Raw genomic sequence first — 13,425 nt, forward strand, 5'->3', positions numbered from 1 at the left:
CCTGTATTATTGTAATGGGAAATTGAGTTTTCAGGTCCACACGGCGTAACAGCCGTTTCAGTACGGGCAAAGAAGTGTGTGTCTATCTGTGTTTGTGTTTCTCGCTTGTGATGGGACTTTGTAGGATGAACGTTGAGATGTATAAGCGGCGCGTGTTGACCAATAAGGTCTGAATTTGTCTGTAATAAGGTCGGGCACTGATAAGGTATGACAGCCTAACTCTGCTGTTGCTGCTACTGATGAGAAACTGAATGTTGTAACCCGGTGAAGAGATTTGCATTAAATCACTCCACCGTTTGTCGATTAACTAGTTTACTCCTCTACTTACGAACATTCGACTTACGCACTTTCAGAGATACGAACAAACCCGTCCGTACGCCCAGTCGCCTGTTCGGACCGAGAGTCGTAAGTTCAACCACCGCGCAATAGATGGCGGTGGTGGCATCTACATCTGCAGAACGTGAAGAACCAGTGGCATCTACATCTGCAGAACGTGAAGAACCAGTGGCATCTACATCTGCAGAACGTGAAGAACCAGTGGCATCTACATCTGCAGAACGTGAAGAACCAGTGGCATCTACATCTGCAGAACGTGAAGAACCAGTGGCATCTACATCTGCAGAACGTGAAGAACCAGTGGCATCTACATCTACAGAACGTGAAGAACCAGTGGCATCTACATCTGCAGAACGTGAAGAACCAGTGGCATCTACATCTGCAGAACGTGAAGAACCAGTGGCATCTACATCTACAGAACGTGAAGAACCAGTGGCATCTACATCTGTAGAACATTAAGAACCAGTGGCATCTACATCTGCAGAACGTGAAGAACCAGTGGCATCTACATCTGCAGAACGTGAAGAACCAGTGGCATCTACATCTACAGAACGTGAAGAACCAGTGGCATCTACATCTGTAGAACATTAAGAACCAGTGGCATCTACATCTGCAGAACGTGAAGAACCAGTGGCATCTACATCTACAGAACCTGAAGAACCAGTGGCATCTACATCTGCAGAACCTGAAGAACCAGTGGCATCGACATCTGTAGAACCTGAAGAACCAGTGGCATCTACATCTGCAGAACGTGAAGAACCAGTGGCATCTACATCTGCAGAACGTGAAGAACCAGTGGCATCTACATCTACAGAACGTGAAGAACCAGTGGCATCTACATCTGCAGAACGTGAAGAACCAGTGGCATCTACATCTGTAGAACATGAAGAACCAGTGGCATCTACATCTGTAGAACGTGAAGAACCAGTGGCATCTACATCTGTAGAACATGAAGAACCAGTGGCATCTACATCTGTAGAACGTGAAGAACCAGTGGCATCTATATGTGCAGAACGTGAAGAACCAGTGGCATCTACATCTGCAGAACGTGAAGAACCAGTGACATCTACATCTACAGAACGTGAAGAACCAGTGACATCTACATCTACAGAACGTGAAGAACCAGTGGCATCTACATCTGCAGAACGTGAAGAACCAGTGACATCTACATCTACAGAACGTGAAGAACCAGTGGCATCTACATCTGCAGAACGTGAAGAACCAGTGGCATCTACATCAGCAGAACGTGAAGAACCAGTGACATCTACATCTACAGAACGTGAAGAACCAGTGACATCTACATCTGCAGGAGATTATGCCACTTTCACAGCCATTCCCCGTGTTTAGTGTACATGCCGTACAACACGTTTGGAATCGACACGAGTAAAGTTTGACTTACTAACAAATCGACTTACGAACAGACCTCTGAAACCTAACTCGTTCGTAAGTAGAGGAGAGCCTGTACTGCGTATTCTGTGCATATTCTCAGATCATCGTAATGTAGGTGCTAGCATACGTGTGATGTCCGGTCGTGCCTATTGGAGGTGCGAGTTGGGACAACATGCTAACAACATGCTAACAACATGCTAACCATAAAATAATTCCGCTCCAAGTTGATCGCCTGCGAATAACCCAACCAATAAACAGGGTACTGCCTCGATTTGAAGCTTTCGTGGCTGCAGGGATTCATCTTCTTGGTTCTTTCGGTAAAGTCACGTAGAAGGGAAATAATAAAATAATAAAAATAAAACATAATAAAATAATTCTCACGAGGTCGTGAGAATTATTTTATTATGTTTTATTTCTCAAAATAATTCTCACGACGTCGTGAGAATAATTTTATTATGTTTTATTTTCATTATTTAATTATTTCCCTTCTACGTGACTTTACCGAAAGAACCAAGAAGAATAAGAAGGGTACTGCCTATTCTCAGATGAACACGATCCATTGGAACGTGTACGACTGCATTAACCACCACCCCCCTACCCCTCCTGTCTTCACAACCTGATAGGCTCAGAGTGATGAGAGAGAGAGATCACGTTTACCCGCCCCCCCCTCCTCTCTATTACAGACGGAGACACATGAGGACTTATTCACAATTCCGACTGATCGCCCGATGGAACTGGTAAATCCACGTGTTCATCGTCAAGTTTCACTCGAAGCGTAAACGCCGCGGGGTTTTGTTCTTCAACGCACAAACCGGTGAGTGCGCATGTATTTACAAATCGGTAAGTTTTGTTTTTAAACGTGACAGAACCCTTTAAGTACTTGATACAGCTATCGTGCTGTGACTGTTCCACCTGACGACGGAAGCTTGTGTTGCTTCCGAAACGTCGTGATTTTTATTTTTATTTTATTTTTATTTTACTTTTATTAATTTAAATTTTTTTACCTACGTGACTTTAGAGTATACCTACTACGTGTTGATCTTCTTGGTTCTTTCGGTAAAGTCACGTAGAAGGAAAATAATAAGTTAAAAAAAATTCAACATTATTAAATAATATAATAACAAAATATAATAATATCATAATATTATTTCCCGTCTACGTGACTTTACCGAAAGAACCAAGAAGATGAATCCCTGCAGTCACGAAAGCTTTAAATAGAAATTTAATGATATTTTATTATGTTTTATTTTCATTATTTTATTATTTCCACTCTACGTGACTTTACCGAAAGAACCAAGAAGATGAATCCCTGCAGTCACGAAAGCTTTAAATCGAAAAATAATACGTGTTGAATCTTTCTCTCTCTATCTATTATGGGACCGTTTTTGCCCCGTATCAAAGTATGAAAAATATGAAATAGGTTTTTCCCATTTATGGCAATTTGCAGAAAGGGTAACACACAAACACGTGACAAACCCTTGACTAGCTGGCTGTGCCGGGTGGTGGCGGGTTTAACGACACATTTAGATATTTACACAAATGCAAATGCCTTGTGTGTGTGTGTGTCGGTGCGTGGGTGTGCTAGTGTGTGGGTGTGTGTGGGTGGGTGTGTGTGTCGGTGCGTGGGTGTGTGTGGGTGGGTGTGGGTGGGTGTGTATGTGGGTGGGTGTTTGGGTGTGTGTGTGTGCGTGTGTGTGGGTGCGTGCGTGTGTGTGTGTGGGTCCGTGACTAGTTGGCTGTGCCGGGTGGTGGCGGGTTTAACGACACATTTACATATTTACGCAAATGCCTTGCTTGGTGTTCAAGGCGCCAACAATCGCCACATCTCTGTCGCTTGCAGCTCGCTTTGTTGGAGCCTTTGATGGCAAAGCGCGTCCCGTGTGATTCTCTAACCCGCTTGCAAAGTGCAATGAGGCACCCCAATTGGCGTAACAACAACAATAACAACAACAAAAGTGAAGCATCCTGCAATGACATGACATTGGAAATGAATCAAAATTACTTCCGTTGCAAACAAATGATTCAGAATGGAGGTGGGCGAGCGCTTGAATACGTTCTGACATTGAACCATCGTAGCACGGGTCACAGGACAATGGGAAAGAATTACGGAGAGTCTCAGTCTGTTACAGGTGCGTGGGTGTGTGGGTGTGTGGGTGGGTGGGTGTGTGTGTGTGTGGGAGCGTGGGTGTGTGTGTGGGAGCGTGGGTGGGTGTGTGGGTGTGTGTGTGCGTGGGTGTGTGTGGGTGTGTGTGTGGGAGCGTGGGTGTGTGTGCGGGAGCGTGGGTGGGTGTGTGGGTGTGTGTGTGCGTGGGTGTGTGTGGGTGTGTGTGTGTGGGAGCGTGGGTGTGTGTGTGTGGGAGCGTGGGTGTGTGTGTGGGTGTGTGTGGGTGTGTGTGGGTGTGTGTGTGTGGGAGCGTGGGTGTGTGTGTGTGGGAGCGTGGGTGGGTGTGTGGGTGTGTGGGTGGGTGTGTGTGTGTGTGGGTGTGTGCGTGGGTGTGTGTGGGTGTGTGTGGGAGCGTGGGTGGGGGCGTGGGTGTGTGTGTGGGTGGATGTGTGCGCGTGTGTGTGTGTGTGGGTGTGTGGGTGGGGGCGTGGGTGTGGGTGTGTGGGTTCGTGGGTGTGTGTGGGTGTGTGTGTGGGTGTGGGTGTGTTTGTGTGGGTTCGTGGGTGTGCTAGTGTGTGGGTGGGTGTGTGTGTGCGTGTGGGTGTGTGCGTGGGTGCGTGTGTGGGTGTGTGTGGGTGTGTGTGGGTGTGTGTGTGTGGGTGTGAGCGTGGGTGTGTGCGTGGGTGTGTGTGTGGGTGCGTCTGTGCGTGGGTGGGTGTGTGGGTGCGTGTGTGGGTGTGTGTGTGTGCGGGTGTGTGTGTGTATGGGTGCGTGTGTGTGTCTGTAGTGTGTGTGTGTCTGTAGCAAGGCCCTAGCCATGGAGTCAATATTGGGGGGGACCAAATTTTCCAGGGGGTCTGGGGGTCCCTCCCCCCCCCACCCCAAGGAAAAAAAAAATCAAAATTGGAAAACTCATTACCTGCCATTTCCTGCCTAAAATTAAAAACAAATTCACTAACACACAGGATGAACTTTTTATTTATGTTTTACAATAATGTCTAGCAGTGTATTGTATTACATTGCTCTGTTGTTGTTTTTTTTTACCTTTTCTTGTTTCATTGTATGTAATGACAGAGATTAGGGATTAATAAAGTACAACCATAACCACAATCATAGAAACAGAAATTTATTTTAAAGCAATATATTTGGTGGGATATTTTGAATATTGGGGGGGGGATGTGTGTCTATAGTGTGTGTGTGTGTGTGTCTGTAGTGTGTGTGTGTGTCTCTAGTGTGTGTGTCTGTAGTGTGTGTCTGTAGTGTGTGTCTGTCTGTAGTGTGTGTGTGTCTGTAGTGTGTGTCTGTAGTGTGTGTGTCTCTAGTGTGTGTGTGTCTGTAGTGTGTGTGTGTGTCTGTAGTGTGTGTGTCTCTAGTGTGTGTGTGTCTGTAGTGTGTGTGTGTGTCTGTAGTGTGTGTGTGTCTGTAGTGTGTGTCTGTAGTGTGTGTGTCTCTAGTGTGTGTGTGTCTGTAGTGTGTGTGTCTGTAGTGTGTGTGTCTCTAGTGTGTGTGTGTCTCTAGTGTGTGTGTGTCTGTAGTGTGTGTCTGTAGTGTGTGTCTGTAGTGTGTGTGTCTCTAGTGTGTGTGTGTCTGTAGTGTGTGTGTGTATCTCTAGTGTGTGTGTGTGTCTCTAGTGTGTGTGTCTCTAGTGTGTGTGTGTCTGTAGTGTGTGTGTCTGTAGTGTGTGTCTGTAGTGTGTGTGTCTCTAGTGTGTGTGTGTCTGTAGTGTGTGTGTGTGTCTCTAGTGTGTGTGTGTGTCTCTAGTGTGTGTGTCTCTAGTGTGTGTGTGTCTGTAGTGTGTGTCTGTAGTGTGTGTGTCTGTAGTGTGTGTCTGTAGTGTGTGTCTGTAGTGTGTGTGTCTCTAGTGTGTGTGTGTCTGTAGTGTGTGTGTGTGTCTCTAGTGTGTGTGTGTGTCTCTAGTGTGTGTGTCTCTAGTGTGTGTGTGTCTGTAGTGTGTGTGTCTGTAGTGTGTGTCTGTAGTGTGTGTCTGTAGTGTGTGTGTCTCTAGTGTGTGTGTGTCTGTAGTGTGTGTGTGTGTCTCTAGTGTGTGTGTGTGTCTCTAGTGTGTGTGTGTCTGTAGTGTGTGTGTGTCTCTAGTGTGTGTGTCTGTAGTGTGTGTCTGTAGTGTGTGTCTGTCTGTAGTGTGTGTGTGTCTGTAGTGTGTGTCTGTAGTGTGTGTGTCTCTAGTGTGTGTTTGTCTGTAGTGTGTGTGTGTCTGTAGTGTGTGTGTGTCTGTAGTGTGTGTGTCTCTAGTGTGTGTGTGTCTGTAGTGTGTCTGTAGTGTGTGTGTGTCTGTAGTGTGTGTGTCTGTAGTGTGTGTGTCTCTAGTGTGTGTGTGTCTGTAGTGTGTGTGTGTATAGTGTGTGTGTGTCTCTAGTGTGTGTGTGTCTCTAGTGTGTGTGTGTCTGTAGTGTGTGTGTCTGTAGTGTGTGTGTCTGTAGTGTGTGTGTCTCTAGTGTGTGTGTGTCTGTAGTGTGTGTGTCTCTAGTGTGTGTGTGTCTGTAGTGTGTGTCTGTCTGTAGTGTGTGTGTCTGTAGTGTGTGTGTCTCTAGTGTGTGTGTCTGTAGTGTGTGTGTCTCTAGTGTGTGTGTCTGTAGTGTGTGTGTGTCTCTAGTGTGTGTGTGTCTGTAGTGTGTGTGTCTGTAGTGTGTGTGTCTGTAGTGTGTGTGTCTCTAGTGTGTGTGTGTCTGTAGTGTGTGTGTCTGTAGTGTGTGTGTGTCTCTAGTGTGTGTGTGTCTGTAGTGTGTGTGTCTGTAGTGTGTGTGTCTGTAGTGTGTGTGTCTCTAGTGTGTGTGTGTCTGTAGTGTGTGTGTGTCTGTAGTGTGTGTGTCTGTAGTGTGTGTGTCTCTAGTGTGTGTGTCTGTAGTGTGTGTGTCTCTAGTGTGTGTGTCTGTAGTGTGTGTCTCTAGTGTGTGTGTGTCTGTAGTGTGTGTGTCTGTAGTGTGTGTGTGTCTGTAGTGTGTGTCTCTAGTGTGTGTGTCTGTAGTGTGTGTGTGTCTCTAGTGTGTGTGTGTCTCTAGTGTGTGTGTGTCTCTAGTGTGTGTGTGTCTGTAGTGTGTGTGTGCGTCTATAGTTTGTTTGTTACGAAGCAGGATGTTTCAACATCTTTGCCTCACGGACGCGACTGCGAGGATGAGTTCCACGCGCTCGTTGCGCGAGGCAGCGGGCGATCGTGATGATCATGCACTTGAGAAAGGCCACGGGGTGGACGGATTTCGTGGAAGTGGCGAGCGACACTGCGGATATGTGCGGCTCTTTCTTCAGAAGCGACGTAGCCATCGCAAATGATAGCTCGGCGAAAGTGGCTTTATCATCATCATCATCATCCACACTTGGAATTGTCTAGCAGCGGCCAAAATACGTACTGCAAGTGTGTGACCTTGATTTCTAAACGTGGAGGTAAAAACCGGAGGACCCAGAGACAAATCCACGCGACCACGAGCAGAGAGAGAGACACGCAAGCTCCAAATATACAGCAGCAGGCGTCAGGGTCTGGATCGAACCCACGACCTCCTGCACACCAGGCGAGGTAGTTAACATCTCATAGCCACCGTGATGATGATGAGAGAGAGAGACACGCAAACTCCAAATCTACAGCAGCAGGCGTCAGGGTCGAGATCGAACCCACGACCTCCTGCACACCAGGCGAGGTAGTTAACATCTCCTAGCCACCGTGATGATGATGAGAGAGAGAGACACGCAAACTCCAAATACACAGCAGCAGGCGTCAGGGTCGCGATCGAACCCACGACCTCCTGCACACCAGGCGAGGTAGTTAACATCTCCTAGCCACCGTGATGATGATGATGATGATGAGAGAGAGACACGCAAACTCCAAATATACAGCAGCAGGCGTCAGGGTCGGGATCGAACCCACGACCTCCTGCACACCAGGCGAGGTAGTTAACATCTCCTAGCCACCGTGATGATGATGATGATGATGAGAGAGAGACACGCAAACTCCAAATATACAGCAGCAGGCGTCAGGGTCGAGATCGAACCCACGACCTCCTGCACACCAGGCGAGGTAGTCAACATCTCCTAGCCACCGTGATGATGATGATGAGAGAGAGAGACACGCAAACTCCAAATATACAGCAGCAGGCGTCAGGGTCGAGATCGAACCCACGACCTCCTGCACACCAGGCGAGGTAGTCAACATCTCCTAGCCACCGTGATGATGATGATGATGAGAGAGAGACACGCAAACTCCAAATACACAGCAGCAGGCGTCAGGGTCGGGATCGAACCCACGACCTCCTGCACACCAGGCGAGGTAGTTAACATCTCCTAGGCACCGTGATGATGATGAGAGAGAGAGAGAGACACGCAAACTCCAAATACACAGCAGCAGGCGTCAGGGTCGGGATCGAACCCACGACCTCCTGCACACCAGGCGAGGTAGTTAACATCTCCTAGCCACCGTGATGATGATGAGAGAGAGAGAGACACGCAAACTCCAAATACACAGCAGCAGGCGTCAGGGTCGGGATCGAACCCACGACCTCCTGCACACCAGGCGAGGTAGTTAACATCTCCTAGCCACCGTGATGATGATGAGAGAGAGAGAGAGACACGCAAACTCCAAATACACAGCAGCAGGCGTCAGGGTCGGGATCGAACCCACGACCTCCTGCACACCAGGCGAGGTAGTTAACATCTCCTAGCCACCGTGATGATGATGAGAGAGAGAGAGACACGCAAACTCCAAATACACAGCAGCAGGCGTCAGGGTCGGGATCGAACCCACGACCTCCTGCACACCAGGCGAGGTAGTTAACATCTCCTAGGCACCGTGATGATGATGAGAGAGAGAGAGAGACACGCAAACTCCAAATACACAGCAGCAGGCGTCAGGGTCGGGATCGAACCCACGACCTCCTGCACACCAGGCGAGGTAGTTAACATCTCCTAGCCACCGTGATGATGATGAGAGAGAGAGAGACACGCAAACTCCAAATACACAGCAGCAGGCGTCAGGGTCGGGATCGAACCCACGACCTCCTGCACACCAGGCGAGGTAGTCAACATCTCCTAGCCACCGTGATGATGATGATGAGAGAGAGAGACACGCAAACTCCAAATACACAGCAGCAGGCGTCAGGGTCGAGATCGAACCCACGACCTCCTGCACACCAGGCGAGGTAGTTAACATCTCACCTCCGTGGCGCCCTGATTATTATAAACTAATTTTTTTCAGAAGCTTCCCGGCCACGAACGATCGTTCAACGAAGTAGCTCATCCCCATGACTACCAAAGACAAAGGTCCCCCGTGTAGCCTGTAACAGACTGCTGGGGCAAGTGCTGTTAGCAAGCAGCAGCACGGCACACGAGGGGGTGGGTGGCCAGCACCACGCCCGACCGCCTTTGTCTCCCCGGCGGCGATGTTTACTGCACACCGCACCACCACCACATCCACCACCGCCACCACCATCACTACCATCGCTCTGTCACCATCATCATCAGCATCGAAACCCCCCACGACCACAATATAGTGCCACGATCATCATCACTGCCATCAGCACGGTCACCAACATTAATACCACCACCACCAACAACCTTAATACAACCACCACCAACAACATTAATACAACCACCACCAACAACCTTAATACAACCACCACCAACAACCTTAATACAACCACCACCAACAACATTAATACAACCACCACCAACAACATTAATACAACCACCACCAACAACATTAATACCACCACCACCAACAACCTTAATACAACCACCACCAACAACATTAATACAACCACCACCAACAACCTTAATACAACCACCACCAACAACATTAATACAACCACCACCAACAACATTAATACCACCACCACCAACAACCTTAATACCACCACCACCACCAACATTAATACAACCACCACCAACAACATTAATACAACCACCACCAACAACATTAATACAACCACCACCAACAACATTAATACAACCACCACCAACAACATTAATACAACCACCACCAACAACATTAATACCACCACCACCAACAACATTAATACAACCACCACCAACAACATTAATACAACCACCACCAACAACATTAATACAACCACCACCAACAACATTAATACAACCACCACCAACAACATTAATACCACCACCACCAACAACCTTAATACAACCACCACCAACAACATTAATACAACCACCACCAACAACATTAATACAACCACCACCAACAACATTAATACAACCACCACCAACAACATTAATACAACCACCACCAACAACATTAATACAACCACCACCAACAACCTTAATACAACCACCACCAACAACATTAATACAACCACCACCAACAACCTTAATACAACCACCACCAACAACATTAATACCACCACCACCAACAACCTTAAAACAACCACCACCACCTCAAATTAATACAACCACCACCAACAACCTTAATACAACCACCACCAACAACCTTAATACAACCACCACCAACAACATTAATACAACCACCACCAACAACCTTAATACAACCACCACCAACAACCTTAATACAACCACCACCAACAACCTTAATACAACCACCACCAACAACATTAATACAACCACCACCACCAACATTAATACAACCACCACCAACAACATTAATACAACCACCACCACCAACATTAATACAACCACCACCAACAACATTAATACAACCACCACCAACAACATTAATACCACCACCACCACCAACATTAATACAACCACCACCAACAACATTAATACAACCACCACCAACAACATTAATACCACCACCACCAACAACCTTAATACAACCACCACCAACAACATTAATACCACCACCACCAACAACATTAATACCACCACCACCAACAACATTAATACAACCACCACCAACAACATTAATACAACCACCACCACCAACATTAATACAACCACCACCACCAACATTAATACAACCACCACCAACAACCTTAATACAACCACCACCAACAACCTTAATACAACCACCACCAAAACGACCATCACCATTATAACCAGCGCCACTACCACCACAACCACCACCACAGCACCTCACCAGTACCACCAGCAAGTGTGCGAAGCGTGCACACACACACACACACCGTGTTGCACACACACCGCACACACACCGCACACACACGCACACACACACGCACACACACCCTCACTCACCCACACACGCACACACACGCACACACGCACACACGTACACACACACACGCACACACACACACGCACATGCTCACACACGCACGCACACACACACGGACACACACACTCACTCACCCACACACGCACACACACGCACACACGCACACACGTACACACACACACGCACACACGTACACACACACGCACATGCTCACACACGCACGCACACACACATGTACACACACACTCACACCCACGCACGCACACACACACCGCATAGCCCACACACACGCACACACACCGCATGGCACACGCACGCACACACACAAGCACACACGCACGCACACACACCCCGCATGGCACACACACACGTACACACACACACGCTCACACATGCATACACACACACGCACACACACACGCACACCCACGCACGCACACACACCGCATAGCCTACACACACGCACACACACCGCATGGCACACGCACGCACACACACACGCTCACACACAAACCGCATGGCACACACACGCACACACGCACGCACGCACACACGCACGCACACACGCAGACACACACACGCACACACACGCACGCACACACACGTACACACACGTACACACACACACGCACACACACACACCGCATGGCACACGCACGCACACACACACGCTCACACACAAACCGCATGGCACACACACGCACACACGCACGCACGCACACACGCACGCACACACGCAGACACACACACGCACACACACGCACGCACACACACGTACACACACGTACACACACACACGCACACACACACACCGCATGGCACACGCACGCACACACACACGCTCACACACAAACCGCATGGCACACACACGCACACACGCACGCACGCACACACGCACGCACACACGCAGACACACACACGCACACACACGCACGCACACACACGTACACACACGTACACACACACACGCACACACACACACCGCATGGCACACGCACGCACACACGCTCACACACAAACCGCATGGCACACACACGCACACACACACGCACGCACACACACGCACACACACACCCACACGCACACACGCACACACACACACGTACACACGCACACACACACGTACACACACGCACACACACACACACGTACACACGCACACACACACACACGTACACACACGAACGCATGCACACACGTACACACACACACGTACACACACACACGTACAGACACACGTACACACACACACGTACACACACAAACGCATGCACACACACGCTCACACACACGCACACACACACACGTACACACACACGTACACACACACACACGTACACACACACGTACACACACACGCTCACACACAAACCGCATGGCACACACGCACACACACACGCACACCCACGCACGCACACACACCGCATAGCCCACACACACGCACACACACCGCATGGCACACGCACGCACACACACACGCTCACACACAAACCGCATGGCACACACACGCACACACACACGCACACCCACGCACGCACACACACCGCATAGCCCACACACACGCACACACACCGCATGGCACACGCACGCACACACACACGCTCACACACAAACCGCATGGCACACACACGCACACACACACGCACACCCACGCACGCACACACACCGCATAGCCCACACACACGCACACACACCGCATGGCACACGCACGCACACACACACGCTCACACACAAACCGCATGGCACACACACGCACACACACACGCACACCCACGCACGCACACACACCGCATAGCCCACACACACGCACACACACCGCATGGCACACGCACGCACACACACACGCTCACACACAAAGCGCATGGCACACACACGCACACACACACGCACGCACACACGCACGCACACACGCATACACACACACACACGCACACACACGCTCACACACACGCACACACACACACGTACACACACACACACGCACACACACACGCACACACACACGTACACACACGAACACATGCACACACGTACACACACACACGTACACACACACACGCACACACACACACGCACACACACACACACACGCACACACACGTACACACACACACATACACACACACGCTCACACACACGCACACACACGTACACACACACGTACACACACACACGTACACACACGCACACACGCACACACACGCACACACACACGCACACGTACACGCACACACACGCACACACGCACACACACGCACACACACACGCACACGTACACGCACACACACGTATACGCACACACGTACACACACCCACACACGTACGCACACACACGTACACACACACGTACACGCACACACACACGTACACGCACACACACGTACACGCACACACGTACACACACCCACACACGTACACGCACACACACACGTACACACACACACAC

General features: G+C 49.4%; 1 protein-coding gene across 1 annotated transcript in view; it reads left to right on the forward strand.

Annotated features, from left to right (window-relative positions):
* The first annotated feature begins 2,412 nt into the window (after positions 1 to 2,412).
* Positions 2,413 to 13,425, forward strand: part of LOC144944701 (V-set and transmembrane domain-containing protein 2B-like) — a 44,490-nt gene continuing 33,477 nt past the window's right edge. The window contains exon 1 of the mRNA XM_078873075.1: positions 2,413 to 2,539. The gene's annotated coding sequence lies outside the window, so the exon portion shown is untranslated. The remainder of the gene's footprint in view (positions 2,540 to 13,425) is intronic.

Source organism: Lampetra fluviatilis, chromosome 1, assembly GCF_964198595.1.
Source record: "Lampetra fluviatilis chromosome 1, kcLamFluv1.1, whole genome shotgun sequence".
Taxonomy (NCBI): Eukaryota; Metazoa; Chordata; class Hyperoartia; order Petromyzontiformes; family Petromyzontidae; genus Lampetra; species Lampetra fluviatilis.